General features: G+C 40.2%; 1 protein-coding gene across 3 annotated transcripts in view; it reads right to left on the minus strand.

Annotated features, from left to right (window-relative positions):
• Window positions 1-500: 500 nt before the first annotated feature.
• The window catches only part of PDXK (pyridoxal kinase), an 82,017-nt gene continuing 69,356 nt past the window's right edge, over window positions 501-13,161 (minus strand). Inside the window, exon 12 of one of the 3 annotated variants that reach the window (XM_061627533.1) lies at window positions 501-4,741. The gene's annotated coding sequence lies outside the window, so the exon portion shown is untranslated. Of the gene's footprint in view, window positions 6,979-13,161 lie in introns of all 3 variants that reach the window. The other 2 variants (XM_061627532.1, XM_061627531.1) reach the window with 2 other exon arrangements.

Here is a 13,161-nt window from a genome sequence, read left to right on the forward strand (position 1 = left end):
ATATCCAATACGTAGGAAAAACCACAACTGACCTACGCACACACTTCAGAAACCACAAATCGGCAAACTTAACAAAAAAAGTGGAGCAACCAGTTGCAAAACATTTCAGCATTGAGGGACACAGCCTGTTGGACTTTTCTAACAGCTATAGAGATGCCAACAGATCCAGCAGCATTGACTAAAAGGGAGAACTTTTGGATATACTCTCTGGACACATTGGCGCCACATGGCCTGAACCTGGAGGACAGTACCACCACTACTTAGCTTCTGCAAATGAAGCCCCTCTGAGCATTCCATCCTCAAAGCTCTGTAACTGCCACCTTGGTAACAGCATTTGTATGTTAGCAGCTGATGAAGGTGGAAGCTGAAACGTTTTGGTATTACAATAAAAACCTCTGTTTGCTAATCATAATTACATGTTTAAATAAATAAAATATACATTAGAAGTTAGAATACTGTTTTTTTAAAAAAAATTGCAGAGCCATTCCACAATAACCAACGTATAAACAAAGAGACACAACAGTCATGTCTTTCATTCTATAAAGTAGAAAGCATAGTATGTCTGAATACCAGATGCTGGGAGTCACAAGTGGGGAGAGTGCAGTTGCAGTCAGGTTCTCCTTGCATGCATCCCATTGGCATCCAGTTGGCCATTGGGAGAACAGGAGAACATTGGCCTGATTCAGCAGGGCTCTTCTTATGCATTAAATCTAGTTCGATATGGTTGTAATCAACTCCATGCAGAGCAATTGCTGTAGAGTAAAACTGATCCCCACTTCCTGCCTGGGCAGGCTCTCCTCTAGGCTGTTAGAGAGAAAAGGTGTGCTGTGTATGCTTCACATATCCCCATCCAGACTGCCTTTCCGCACAACCAACACAATCTTAGAGTTTATGTTCTTTATATGAATAAAAGAGACAGGTTGGACAGGAATACAGAAGGCACCCATATGCATCCCACTCTCCATAATGGCCTGGTGTAGTGCCCATGCAGGAAGACAAGACTCCATTATGTTCTATATGGCAGTGGTCTGGCTCACACATAATGCTAAACCATGATTTATTAAACTACGGTTTATTTGATCATTCAAACTCAGTCCAGCAGCTTAACATAATTTGTTAACAAATATGTTGATAAGCTATTGGTTATATGTTGGTTCCTTGTTGGTTTAAAAACCTTGCCTTATGTAAATCATGGCTTAGCATTATGTGCAAACCTGGCAAATCTTTGCAAGGGGACTCAGTGTTAAACAGATTGATAAAATATAACATCACTAGCCTTAGTTCTAAAAAAAACCAGGAAAATTTGTGAGTTTCTAATGCATAAACTCTTTTAGCCTTTGGTGTTTCTGGAAATCAGAGAACTTCAAAATTAATATTTGAAAAATAATTAGTTTAAGAGAAGACTCTGGCTCCTCCTCTCTAAAGAAGCTAGAAAACACTCCCTGCTTATTTCTCACTTCCACTGACACTTGGCCAAGGAAATGACTAAGGTTTTTTTGTAATAGCTTTTAACCATTTCCACTTTTCCATGACTACATCAGTAAGAGGTAGGAAAGCCCTTTAAGGGAGTGCTAATTTGGCCAAATTAAATTCCTTCCACCTAAGAAATGTTGGAAGAGCCTCCATCGTCTTATTTTATTTTGTTACCAAATTTATAAAGCCAACATAATATTTTAACATGTAATTCGAGATAAAATAGAAAATGCAATACCAAAGCAATAAATACTAACCTGTATTCAAATACTGACCTAGCTTGACTCCTCTTAGTTTACAAGGCTGGCAAATAAGTTTAGCTTGAGTTGCACCATTTCTCTATTATTTCTCCCAAGTCTGAAATCTTGACAACAGGTGCCATCTACTGTGCATAAGCAGATTCTCCCCGTCCCCACACCTTTCCACCCACCTTAGTCTTCATAAATCTGAACAAACATATAGGGAACATTACAGAGAATGTAGAAATAACGGTAGTGTCCTTCCCAAGTGCCTTACTTTAGTGATACACAGTATTTGGAATGATTTGATACTTTTTTCTTACAATAATAAATCCATAAATCATAGTTCTTAGTTCAGTAGGAATTAGTTCTTGGCCTTCACTTAGGTAGTTCATTGACTTTATTATCATCTTCCTACATATTTTAGCATGTAAACCTTACTACAAAATGGATAAAAGTCACATGTGGCAAACCAGATAGTATACAAACAACATTTTCATTGGAATTGTGACCACTGACATTATACACAGTTACACATCACATATTTTTTCCAGCATATAAACAATTTATCTACTTTTTGTCCCTACAACTCAAGAACAATTAATAAGAGGTATAAACATATAACAAAAAAATTTCTTCAATACAAAGCACTACACAAATGTCAAATACATAGAAAGTTTGCTTGTAAATATTTCTCCATTTAATATTTTAGAGCTAAAAATATATTTCAAAGGCATCTTTATTTATTAATTAAATCCATCTAGGGCTCTTAGGGTTGATTGAACTATCTTCCTCATTTCTAAGCCACCCTCTTCTATCCAATCTTGCAGATTTACATTTCCAGAAGAGGCTGATGTGGCGCAGCTGAGACTTAAAATCATATTACAGTCTATAAAAATATATACTTTTATTTCCCTTTCTGAAGGCCTGCACTGCCAGCCCTCAAATTCTACATCTACCCCACTGTAGCTAGAATTTCAAAACATACAGATACAGATTATACATGCCACATTCTTCAGACACAATTATTATTCTAAATAGCAATGCAATAAAAAGGCAGTATGTAAATAATACATGTAATTTCCACTTATCATTATATGGCACAGTCTTTTTGTGATTAGCAGTACCTTCAGTGTGCTTCCTTTATTACATGTTCTACAATGCAGAGTTCTGCACCCAATCTATGGTTTTTAACAGAAGTCTCCAATTCAAGAATACATCCTTGCTCAGAAAAGTACATGCCTGAGGCCAGCAAGCTTGGAGGACTAGGTATCAACTGTTTTGTGTGGCTTCATCTAAGCTTAGGAGAGCAATTTTGAAAACTGAATGAAAGGACTGAGATGATCATAAGACACTAAAAAGCCAAAAATTTCTACCCTTCTAAACACCTTTCTTTTAATCCAAAGGATATAAATGAACAATTCATTTCTTCTGTTTTGCATTCTACTAATTCCCCCATAAGTATCTTTGAGAACCCCTTTTTATATTTTAATTGGATCACTTAATCTTGCTTCTTAAATGTCTGAGAAGTTGCCAAGGCACCAATGCATTTGCGTAAGTTCCTCCTTGAAGGAGGAACTTCGATACTCCATTTAGGCTGGAATGTGGCTGTTCATTCCCATACATTTGGATCTATCAGCTGCACAATCTGTTCATGGCCAGTGCAGAATCTAATTCAGCACTGTGTTTCTTTCAGAATGAAGAAGCAAAAAGCTTTTGGACAACAGCCTTTGCTCATTAAACATTCAAAGTTAGACTGCCTTAGGAAGAACTGTATGGCTCAAGGAGAGAGTGGACCAGGGGACAAACTATATAATTAGGGTCCCTTTAGAGAGAAGAAAGAGTCATGCAACCGTGTATACAACCAGCAGAATATGCATGGCCTACCATATTTAAGGTCCAAGAGCTATAGGTCGAGAGACTATGGAAAAAATGGGGGGGGGCTGTTAGGGTTCTCCGAATTAGTTGTTGTTCCTGGGTCTAATACTTTCACCCCACTGACGGGTCCTAGCTCTCCAAAGTGGAGATCTTTCTACAAGCAGCCTACAGAAAAAAACAAAAGATCTGTTTACACAACCAAACCCTCCCTATCCAGCACCATCAATATACTTCTTCCCCAACTGTTCTGCTACAGAATATCAGAATACAAGAAAGTAATTTATCTAGTCTCAAGCTCAGAATAGTCACATATCCAGTCACGACAAGCTATGGGCCATGGATTCCTGTTGGGATGAAGGTCATAGAGATCTGACTTTTTTTTTTCAGTCTCCAAATGAAAAACTTCTCACAAGCAGAGGAAGAGTCAAAACTTGTTACCTAGTCTGGCAAACATCTCCCATTTGTCAGAAAGAGTTAACATCTAGTTTACCTGTAAGACTTATCAGCATTTCTTTGTAAACATCTTGGCATGCAGACAGGTGACCATTTCAACACGTATTTTGCCATTGAGTTTACCTCTTCTTGATGTGTATTTAAATCATCCTTATCCCTTGACTACATAATGCAGATGGCCATGCTACTTAATTTTGGAGTGAAAGCACTCATTACAAGGTAGTTTGGACATCTGTACAGGCTCTTATTCAGTGCTCCCTGTTGCCTTGGTCCCTTACTTCCCTTAAATAGTTTGGGTGTGGGCTCTGCCCCTCAACTAACAAGGGTTCACATAAAAAAAAGAAAAAAACTTAATAAAAGGCCATCCGATTCAACACCACCACCAAACTGTTCTTGTTTTGTTTAATTATGAAGTGGCTAACATATTCAAAACAGAATCTAACAATAGTTATGCACAGTGTTATTAAACATAGATAATTTTATTACAATCTTTCTTGCCACATATTGTAAATTAAGAGACTAGTACAATCACTGCAACAGTACCAGAGAGACAATGAATTAACACCATCCAATCAAGATAATATAAGGTTACTCTTAACAAGGCAGTATCTTTAGCTAGAAATCTTGGTCCTCTTGAATTCTTTTTTAAATATTGCGCTGATCACAGGCATTCTAAATGCAATTTGGCAAATAAGCATCTAAAACATAATTTAAAAAAAAATATATGTGTGAAAGGGCATCACAAAAAATTATGGGCACATAAAAGCTGGATTTAAGCTTATGAGTTACTTCATTTTACAAGAGTTTTGGTCTTACTGAGGGACTAATTAAAGGTTATATATAAATGCATTTAACAGTTTCCTGATGCTATACATTTTAAAGAAGAAAAACATATTTGGAAAGGGGTGATTTTGAGTAGTGAAAGGAGTGCTTAACCTTTTCCCCTGCCCACCATTTCTATGTCCAAACCCATTCCCTCACAAAATTGTGTTTCTTTATAAAAGAATGGCTTCTGAACTCTGTTACATGCACTTGCACATAATATGTAGTTAGCCCCTTATGCCCCACAAAGAATTGAAATCACAATAATAAAAACAGCTGCACAAGTACTTTGAGATCTTTACAAAAAGTGGAATTAAACACAAATGAGCTGCAGTAGATAACACCAGCTTTCTACTTTGTTGAGACAATAAAAACTGTTGCAGTATTTATTTACCTTATGCCTCTGCCGCCTTTAGAGACGCATGCTGATTTGCTTTACTTTCAGACACATTGTCTGGGTGAGATAGCCATGGTATATCCTATTTATGGGGGTTGGTGAAAGGATGCATTCCAGATCCTTTCAAAATGCATGTAAGAGGTTACAATAGAGAGAGTTTAGTTTCATTAGAGCTTCATTAGGCAGGAGTAGCCAACGTGGTACCCTCCAGATGCTTTCGGACTCCAACTCACATCAGCAGCCCAAGTCAACAAGGCCAATGGTCAGAGATAATGGGAGTAGTAGATCAACAACATCTGCAGGGCATTACACTGGCTATCCCTGGCCTACGGCTGTGGAAAGACCTCACCTCTCTCTAGATCTCATAGCTCTGAAGGAAAAAATGGCTGGAAGATTCTGACACTGTCATCTTTTCCTCTCTCTCCTCATACCTTCTCTTGCAAAAGCAGATATATTTGTATACTGATACAGAGGATAGGATCTTAGATCTGGGGGGGGGATGTGCTGTCTGGTACCTTGTGAGGGGAACGAGGTCATGCAGCATGAGTAACAGCACCAGCTGATAAGTTCAAACGCTGCTGTTCTTTTTGGAGGATAAAGCTGTCCATGCACAGATCTGTAAATTGGACATGACCCCTATGAGATGCTCGCTCCTTTAAATGAATGTGCCAAAGTATAAAAGGGAGAATTAGAATATTTGTTAGCTGCTGCATCTGTATCTAATTCCAAAAAATCATTGCGACACTATGAGTGATCTGAAAGAAAAGACAAATATAAGAAAATGGATTCAACATGATTTTGCTAGGCTTATGCAGAATATTGCTTACATCTGTTTGGAGGGAGGGAATTGAGGAATACATGCTGCCCAAAACATATTAATGTCTCAAAAATGCAGCAATTAAAAATAGTCTGCAATAATGTATTTGGATTTTTAAAAGTTTCCTTTTCATCTGTGATTCTCCCACTAGGTCTTAGAACACTGAAATCATTGTCTACAGTACTAGCATCATAAGTCTTACTTAAAATTAGGAAATGATGAAAATTTGCCAGAATAGGATTAAGACCAAAGATGAATGATATTTATCTCTAAAAGTCTCAGTAGAAAGTAGTACTTTTACTTGTGCTTTTTAATGTACAGTTTGTCCTGCATATGCTAGAAATTAAGTTAGGTTTGGGAGGGAGAAATGCTTTTCTTTTCTCTGTGGTATCCAAACTAGCTGGACTTTGGGCTAATGTTAGTTATACGGGCTTGGCACTAATCTACAGGAAAAGACATTTGAGAAAGTTTCACATATCAAAACTCCGTATTAAATCAAAATTCACCCAATTTTTTAAAAAAAAGATGTCTAATGAAACTTCTTATTCCCATTTATCTATGGAAAACATGTGCCATGGGTTCAATTCTAATGAATGTATAATAGCCCCAATACACTGAAGGACAAGGAGTATTAAGTGATTTTGTCAAATCTTAATTGACCCACATGCCAGGAAGACTCAACTGACAGTAGGATTATGTAACAATAGTCGTTTTCAATTTTTTTTCATATAAGACAGAGTCTTAATATTCTATTGCTACCAGAGGTTGAGTGTCTGAGAGATTTTATTTTCTTTGTCAGCATTTGAATGCTTCTTTGTTTGTTGTTGTTGAATAACTATTGCTTCTTAATTATACTGGTGTCTGATGTAAATGAGAAAATTCATGTCATATAAAGATACCTGTGAAGAAACAAAATAAAAAATAAAAAATCTATTAAAAAATAGATGAAAAAAATATATATTCTATTGCTACGAATTTATTGATGTTGTATCAGCAACAGACCAACCAAGCACAAAGAAGGCCAGGACTGATCATGACAGTTAATTTGCAAGCTTCCTTAAATGGCTGGAGATGTTAATAAGGAATGTTGTAAGTAGAATGAAACTTTAATCCTTTGAATATTCTGTGCTTCCATATGTGATCAGATGGGGCTAACTGTAAAAATATATTTGTGCTTTAGAAGTAAAGTCTCTCCACTCAGCTATGTTTCGCCCAACAACTGCACCCCTCCAACCTGAAATCTATGTTGGATGTAGTTATTAATATATGGCAGTTTTCCAAAAATAGAAAAATTATTACTGGGTTGAAATTGCAGCTGTTGACATAATAGACTACTTTGGCTCTTTCAGCATAAAAAGGGCAGGAATCTCATGCAATAGGAGACTATCATACTACCCCCGTTTTAAATTTGTATAGGGAGTAACAGTAATTACGTATAGGGAATTTTTCATATTGAAATGAGAAGGGCCCATAAACAGCAGAGTATGTCAGGGCTGACAAACTGTTGATCACTAAGTGGCAAAAAGTGGCCATTTTGTGTACAATTTTAAAATGAATGGATTATATTCAACTGTCAAGACCCACTGAAAATTGAAGGACTTAAATTGGGTATCCCTCCATCGATTTCCTTCAGATTTCCAAAAACATATAGTTGCAGTTTGCCTCAGAACTGCTAAAAAACAATAGAGTGGAGAAAGGCAGTTGGGATAAGTCCTGAAACTATGTTACTAACTGTAACTGAAAAAGCAAAAAGTAGAGTTCAGCTTCATACATACATAAGCCACATTCCAATTATTGTTTCTGTTAAAGAAACCCAGGTGTTATCTCCTATGGCAGCCAGTCGATTCAGGCAGAAATAGGGGAAAACAATATATGAATCCTTTGTCTTTTCACACTTTCTGAAATGAGAACTTGGTTTCCAAGGTGAGATGCGCCACATGAGCTGCTCTTTCTCATCTCATGTCTATATAATATCTGGAGCCACCCTCAGTTACTAGATGAATAAATGGTACCATCTCCAAAGCTTCCTATATAACTGTTTTGTAGCAAGAGAAGTGAATACAGCTTCAAATATTAATAGAGGAGGCTAGGAAAAAAACATTAGGAAAGCACTCGAAGGATGCAGTAGTTCAAAATTGTCTCTTAGGGAGCTTCAGACACTTAGGTTATGAATTATTTTGGAAAGCTATGGCTGGGATTTATAAGGAATGCTGGGTCAATATATTTTCTGAAAAACAGCAGCTATGTATTAGTTTAATTCACAGTTTTAAGACTGCAGGCAAGGCCTGCACACTTGTAAGCTCTATTTTTTCCTTTCATTTATACCCCAACCTTTCTTTCCTCATAGAGCCCAAGATGGCATACATGTGATTCCCAGGCAATCTTCCATCCAGATACTGACCAGAACCAGACCTGCTTAGCTTCAGCAAGGTGGTGGCCTTGTGTGCCTTCAGACCATAGCCTAGGACCTGTCTGGCTGGAAGAGTTTCACCACCTTCCTGTGAATATGCCCCCATGCTGCTATCACGCTCATCTGAGGCTGGAGGAAAAACCTTTTATTTGAGAAAAAACATTGGCAGAATGTACATTGTCCTATCCCTGATCCAGGGCAAGAGTGAGAAACTTGAGTGATACTGGGGATAGTTTATCAACAAGTGTACATCTCCGGTCACAAGGATTAGACAACTGGGCATTTTAAATAAAGGAAAGCTAGAACTTTTTGATTGTTCTTTCCCCCCCCCCATGAAGAATGCTCTCCCCATTGGGGCCTGCCTTGCACTGACGTTAACATTGTTTTAGCACCAGGAATCTTTTTCTCCCAGGCATTTGTCTGTGAAAAATGCTTATGTTCTGCTAGACAGCTAAATTGGTTTGCTTTGTGCCAGTTATGAAATATGTATTTTTTTGGGGGGGGAGGCACTGGTGCCACTTTTAGAATTGTATTGAGTAATTTGTTGGTTGCTGTTAGCTCAGTTTTTAATTCTTGTATATTTTTATATTTCTTGTATATTTCATACTGTAAATCACTTTGAGACCATTTTTAGTAGAAGGCATTGAGGAAATTGAATAAATAATAATAAATTAGCAATTAAGTTTTTAAAAACAGCATCCACAGTCTGGACAATGAAACTCTAAGACTCATAAACAGTACACTTGTTAACAGCAACACATTTGCAGGAATCCCATTTTCCAGAGTTCCTAAGAAAAGGATGTTCTAATATAAACTGATGAGGAAAATACCATAAAGCAGCAGAGCGAAAAGAGGGTAAGTAGCTCCCATTTATTCCATTATTTAATTGAAGTAAAACAGCTCAGAGCAATAAGTAATAAGGGCAGCCCAAGGTCACCCTGAGCTAGGAGCCAAATCCTGAAAGAACCTATATCTTAGGAGACAGATCCTAGGAGAAGGAAGCCCATAGAAAGCTAGTTTTCAACACCACCCTAGCAGGAAAGCTTCAGGGGACACTGTAAACAAGGCTAAATTCCAGTCGGAGAGAAGGGGGAAAAGGAATCTCCACCAACACATACAGGGAGTCAGCTCAGTCCTTGCTAAAAAGGGCAGCTTCAGCCTTCCTGAAACACAACCACAAGCTCTATTTCCCTAGGTTAAAGAAAGGTCAGGCTGTTCTAGGTGGGAAAACAACAAACACAAAAGACTTGCCTGGAAGTCGCAGCCCCTTGCTGAGATTAAAAGCAGCCAAAAGCTTAAACAGCCCCGCCCCTCGCTCAGGAAGGAAGCCTGAGAGAATACTAAAGTGTTAAGCCCCAGCTAATAGCCATCAGCCTCAAGTAACACATCATTGGCTGGCAGCAGTAGCTGGGAGGAACCAGCCACACATATAAAGTCAGAGCACCCTAGCGAGGGAGCCTGTTCCACGAGCTAGAGGGAGCCCCAGCTGACGAAGCGTCAAGGCGAGTTAAGCAGCAGAGCGAGTTCGGCAGCAGGGCGAGGAGGCCAGGGCCCCCTACTCTGCCCGTCTGTTCCCTGACCTCAACTAAACCGCAGTCTCCAACCCATTGACGTAATAAACCTTAAACAAAACTATGCAGGTAAGAAGCCAGCAGGGGTGTGGGGGCTTTCCAGTGTTTTGCACTGCCTGCAGCATGTACGACTATCTGCCTGTTGGACAGAAGTCGTGGGTGTGCTCTCGGTGCAATGAGCTCCTGGCTCTCCGGGAACAACTTCATTTCCTTGAGGCCAAAGTGGCGGACCTGGAAAAGCTGAGAGAGGCAGAGAGGTGTGTGGAGGAGGCCTTCAGGGACGTTATAGCTGTGTCCCACTCCAACAATGATAGCTCTCCTGCTATCATGGAGAACGATGGTCTCGGGGAAGGAGAGCATCCAGCTGAGGAAGAGGGAAACGATCCCTTAGAAGGGACCCATTCCTTGGGGGATGAGCAGCTATCCTCTCGTGCCGAGGATATATCTCCAGGGGGTGGAGGGATCCTTGTAGTGGGTGATTCGATCATTAGGAACATAGACAGTGGGGTGTGTGATGGGCGTGTAGACCGCAAGGTGTTTTGCCTGCCTGGTGCGAAGGTTGCGGATATCGCCCGTCGTTTAGATAGTTTGGTAGACAGTGCTGGGAAGGAGTCAGTGGTCATGGTGCACGTTGGCACCAACGACATGGGGAAATGCAGCCGTGAGGTCCTAGAAGCAAAATTTAGGTTGCTAGGTAGGATGCTGAAAGCCAGGACCTCCAAGGTGGCTTTCTCTGAAATGCTACCAGTTCTACGCGCAGAACCAGACAGACAGGCCCAGCTTCGCAGTCTCAATGCGTGGATGAGACGATGGTGTCGGGTGGAAGGGTTCGGATTTGTTAGGCACTGGGGAACATTTTGGGACAAGCCGGGCCTGTACAAAAGGGACGGGCTCCACTTGAACCAGAATGGAACCAGACTGCTGGCACTTAAAATTAAAAAGGTGGCAGAGCAGCTTTTAAACTGACTGAGGGGGGAAACCCGACAGGAGCTGAGAAAGGTCCGGTTCGGAATAAACCTCCCCCCTGGGATAAAAACCAAAGAAATGACGAAATTTTAAAAGGGGTAGGCCTAGAAGTAGGCATTGTGAGAGCAGGGGCACAGGATATAAATTCAGAAGAGCAAAATTACCACAGGCCTAACCACAAGTGCCAAAGACACTTGAAGAGAGACACTGCTTACAAGTGCCTGTACGCTAATGCTAGGAGCCTCCGAACCAAGATGGGAGAACTGGAGTGCTTGGTCTTAGAGAAGAGCATTGATATAGTGAGCATAACGGAGACCTGGTGGAATGGAGAAAACCAGTGGGATACGGTTATCCCTGGATATAAACTATATCGGAAAGACAGGGAAGGACGTATTGGTGGCGGAGTCGCTCTATACGTGAAAGAAGGCATTGAATCCAGCAAGCTCGAAACCCCCAAAGAGGCAGACTCCTCCACAGAATCGTTGTGGGTGGTGATACCGTGCCCCAGGAGGGACTTAATACTGGGAACGATCTATCGTCCCCCTGATCAAAATGCTCAGGGAGACCTTGAGATGAGATATGAAATTGAGGAAGCATCCAAACTAGGAAATGTGGTAGTAATGGGTGACTTCAACTACCCGGACATAGACTGGCCACATATGTGTTCCAGTCATGACAAAGAAGCAAAGTTTCTAGATATTCTAAATGACTATTCCCTAGATCAGTTGGTCATGGAACCGACCAGAGTGACGGCAACCCTGGACTTAATCCTCAGTGGGGACCGGGACCTGGTGCGAGATGTAAGTGTTGTTGAACCGATTGGGAGCAGTGACCACAGTGCTATTAAACATACATGTAACTGGCGAATTGCCAAGAAAATCCAACACGGTCACATTTGACTTCAAAAGAGGAAACTTCACAAAAATGAGGGGATTGGTAAAAAGAAAGCTGAAAAACAAAGTCCAGAGGGTCACATCACTCGAAAATGCTTGGAAGTTGTTTAAAAACACTATATTAGAAGCTCAACTGGAGTGCATACCGCAGATCAGAAAAGGTACCGCCAGGGCCAAGAAGATGCCAGCATGGTTAACGAGCAAAGTCAAGGAAGCTCTTAGAGGCAAAAAGTCTTCCTTCAGAAAATGGAAGTCTTGTCCGAATGAAGAAAATAAAAAAGAACACAAACTCTGGCAAAAGAAATGCAAGAAGACAATAAGGGATGCTAAAAAAGAATCTGAGGAGCACATTGCTAAGAACATAAAAACCAACAACAAAAAATTCTATAAATACATTCAAAGCAGGAGACCATCTAGGGAGACAATTGGACCCTTGGATGATAAGGGAGTCAAAGGTGTACTAAAGAACGATAAGGAGATTGCAGAGAAGCTAAATGAATTCTTTGCATCTGTCTTCACAGTGGAAGATATAGGGCAGATCCCTGAACCTGAACTAACATTTGCAGGAAGGGATTCTGAAGAACTAAGACAAACAGTGGTAACGAGAGAGGAAGTTCTAAGCTTAATGGACAATATAAAAACTGACAAATCACCGGGCCCGGATGGCATCCACCCAAGAGTTCTCAAAGAACTCAAAGGTGAAATTGCTGATCTGCTAACTAAAATATGTAACTTGTCCCTCGGGTCCTCCTCCGTGCCTGAGGACTGGAAAGTGGCAAATGTAACGCCAATCTTCAAAAAGGGATCCAGAGGGGATCCCGGAAATTACAGGCCAGTTAGCTTAACTTCTGTCCCTGGAAAACTGGTAGAAAGTATTATTAAAGCTAGATTAACTAAGCACATGGAAGAACAAGCCTTGCTGAAGCAGAGCCAGCATGGCTTCTGTAAGGGAAAGTCCTGTCTCAGTAACCTATTAGAATTCTTTGAGAGTGTCAACAAGCATATAGATAGAGGTGATCCAGTGGACATAGTATACTTAGACTTTGAAAAAGCGTTTGACAAGGTACCTCACCAAAGGCTTCTGAGGAAGCTTAGCAGTCATGGAATAAGAGGAGAGGTCCTCTTGTGGATAAGGAATTGGTTAAGAAGCAGAAAGCAGAGAGTAGGAATAAACGGACAGTTCTCCCAATGGAGGGCTGTAGAAAGTGGAGTCCCTCAAGGATCGGTATTGGGACCTGTACT

Source organism: Rhineura floridana, chromosome 5, assembly GCF_030035675.1.
Source record: "Rhineura floridana isolate rRhiFlo1 chromosome 5, rRhiFlo1.hap2, whole genome shotgun sequence".
Lineage (NCBI taxonomy): Eukaryota > Metazoa > Chordata > Lepidosauria > Squamata > Rhineuridae > Rhineura > Rhineura floridana.